The 2,952-nt window shown below is 40.2% G+C and overlaps 1 long non-coding RNA gene across 1 annotated transcript; it reads left to right on the top strand.

Moving 5' to 3' along the window:
- The first annotated feature begins 1,063 nt into the window (after positions 1–1,063).
- Positions 1,064–2,731, top strand: LOC125186977. Its single transcript, XR_007170544.1, has 2 exons — positions 1,064–2,313; positions 2,423–2,731. It is a non-coding gene; the product is annotated as an uncharacterized LOC125186977 (long non-coding RNA).
- Positions 2,732–2,952: the final 221 nt, after the last annotated feature.

The following is a 2,952-nucleotide window of genomic DNA, read 5'->3' as shown; positions in this document are numbered from 1 at the left end:
TTAAGGATCGTTCCCAACACCTTCGCCTGCTCGTCCACGTTCAACCTGCACATTTGAAAATAACATGCAGGGCTGAGTATTTGATATACTCAGTGGGCACATTGCCAAAAATAGTTCTATCTTTAATTGTCAATGCCACAGTTGAGTGATCACGGGGTTTTACTTAAAAGACCCGAGTCACTAAATACTTTTCTTTTCATTAAAAATTTGATTGCGCAATCACATAACATAGATATACCATATCTGAAACTGATGTGAACCGGGAATGTGGCCACATTCCACGACGGTCACTGGACCGGCCAACTCCTTTGTTAGCTCACGGTCCCCTCATGTGTACACTAGTCCGAGTAGGGTTTGCGGCCCTACTGGGACCCGAATTCGATTTAACTTAAATTGGCATAGCCAAGCAGATAGGTAATCATAAAACAAAACATGGCATGACAACATACTTGAGCAAAGATTCACATTTTCATACTGAAATCACGTTTTGAAAGAATGCCCACCTCAAAAGCTTAATTCCATAGTCGAAAATTCCTTGACTTGATCTTAAACGACGTGTGAGGACGTCCCTTTAGAAATAAGGTAATACTTTAAATTAGACTTTAAGAAGTCAAATAAACTTAAACATGAATGCATCCTAAGTGCGTGTCCATTTTATTCTTCTTCTTAGTCTTTCTAGGAAAGTTCTAGAAATCTTGAAACATTAATTAAATCGGGAGATTTAATTTATGTGGATGTTAAAGAAAAATATTTCCATTAACTTTAAGAGTATTATTTTTTTCCATGTATCTTGTTCGAGATTTAATTATCATCTAATGATTTAATTAGCAAACCCTCTCATGAAATAATTTACTTGGTCGTGTAACCATGACAGAGTCCAAGACTTAATTTAGTATCCAACTATAGGCCCAACCATTTTAATAGTTCCAGCCCATTCCTACTTTAATTAATTTAGGCCCACTTCTTAAATTATATCCTTAGTCCATACATTTAATTATAGAGGCCCAAAACTAATTAATAGTTGGCCCAAGACATACTCCCCAATTCCATCGGTCATCTCCTTCTTTCCCTTCAAAAATTCCCAAATTGAGGGGAAATCCCTAATTTCCTTCTCTCTCCCTTCGCCTCATTCTCACCGCCACCGTCGACGCCTCTCGCCGGATTATGAGCTCGATCTCTCGGCTACTACACAGCACCGCCGCCAGCCGCCTGACGACGAGCCGGTGTCGCTGCTGTCGCGCAGCCGACTCTACGCCCAGCCGTTGCCCGTGTTGCATCGTCGGAAGAGAGAAGAAGGCATCGCTTCCCTCCGCACAGAGCTCCGACTGCCTCCGTGACTTCCTCTGTTCTCTAGAACGGAGTCGATCAGTTCGGCTCCCTTCTTCGAGCTGCGGTTCTGCCCGTGAGCCACGCCGATTCGTCGGCCAGTAGCTAAGTCCCTACCCTCTCTCTCTTAGTTCTTTTACAGTTAGCTAAAAGTTGGATTTTTAGAAGGTTCATGGTATTAGAGTTGAACAGATTATGGTTTGAGGCTTGAAAACATGACCTTTTCGGAAATTTGCATTCCATGCTTTGAGTTTTATGCGTACCAGTTATGCTTGTGCTTTATGTTCTATACATGATAAGGTTATTTCCCATATGATCATGTTGTGATGTTCTAAGTGGGTGAAAATGAGGTATAAGGGTGAGTATGTGCTACCTGATTCCTTGTGGCTGGTGGTTGGAAAAAAAACTCCCACTTCTAATGGTCTTTGAGAGGCATAGCAACCTATACTCACTCTCTACTCTCGGTTGTGATTTGTGGGGGAGAAAGAATGAAATTTTGAGGTGGTGAGTGGTGAAGGGAAACAGATATTGAAGGGGAAAAACATATATATAAGCTGTTGCTGCAATTTGTTGAGATATGGCAGAAATCAAATCTGCATTTTTTTGGCTCTTTGTTCACATTGATTGGCTGTTTGTGGGGCAGTACATATGTTGTACTCGTGAATCAATAAATGGGCTGATCCTATTGTGCAGCGAATCCCCTCTTTGCAGCTCCTTAGTGTGCTTTGAACTTAATTTATTTTGGTGGCATTTGGAGTACGAGAACTTGGGTAAAAACTCCCTTTTGTTTTCATGTTGCAGATAGATCCTCCTTTTTAAGATCATCACTGTGCTTTTAATTAATACATTCGTCTCTTTCTTGAAGCATAAGTACTCCCTTCATAAAATCACTTGTTTGCTTATTGCAGGGGTGGTATTGTAGGGAAAAGTAGTCTGTGGGTGCTGTTTTGAGGAGTGGGTCTTGCAGGCATTGACTTGCCTTCTTGGGTAAGTCCTTGGTCCTCTATAGCTAAAGAGGGGTTGTCCCTTTTCTTCTAATAAAAGCTTCTTTAATTTCTCTTGTTTCTTTTTCATTAAAACTTGTTTTATCTTGCAGGTGAATGAAAGGCTTGGCTGCCACGTTGCTGTCCGAGACTTGGGGTTGCTGCCTTGGGCTCGATGGGCTGTTCGGAACGGGCCGTGATTTGGGCTTGGGAGAAAGAGGCCCAAAGTCCAAGCATAATAAGACTTTAGTTTCTTAAACTCTTTTGGCACATTCATGGGTATTTTGTAATAGTATAGTATCACATATTCTTTTCTTTCCATTCAAAATTCATACGTAAGATGATCATGTAAGTTAATGTATTATTCGAGATGTAAGCGAACACTTTAGTTCGGAAGGGACGTCTTCACATTCTTTTTCAAATGTTCATTTTATCTCATAACATACATTAGATTGTTTTAGTTCATTCGATTATCTCTTTAACTTTTGTTTTTGCGAACTAACAATACTGAGTGTCAACAAAGGAGTAACGAGTTCCATTTAAAACAACGAAGCAAAAGAGTGACATTTCTCTAGTTCGACATTTAAACATATAGGAAAAGGGTAATAAAAGAAGCGGGTATTACAAAGTTAATGTACAGTAA

This window comes from Salvia hispanica, chromosome 5 (assembly GCF_023119035.1).
Source record: "Salvia hispanica cultivar TCC Black 2014 chromosome 5, UniMelb_Shisp_WGS_1.0, whole genome shotgun sequence".
Classification (NCBI taxonomy): domain Eukaryota; kingdom Viridiplantae; phylum Streptophyta; class Magnoliopsida; order Lamiales; family Lamiaceae; genus Salvia; species Salvia hispanica.
The sequence above is the reverse complement of the archived record's forward strand: the minus strand, read 5'-3'. Positions and strand labels throughout refer to the sequence as shown.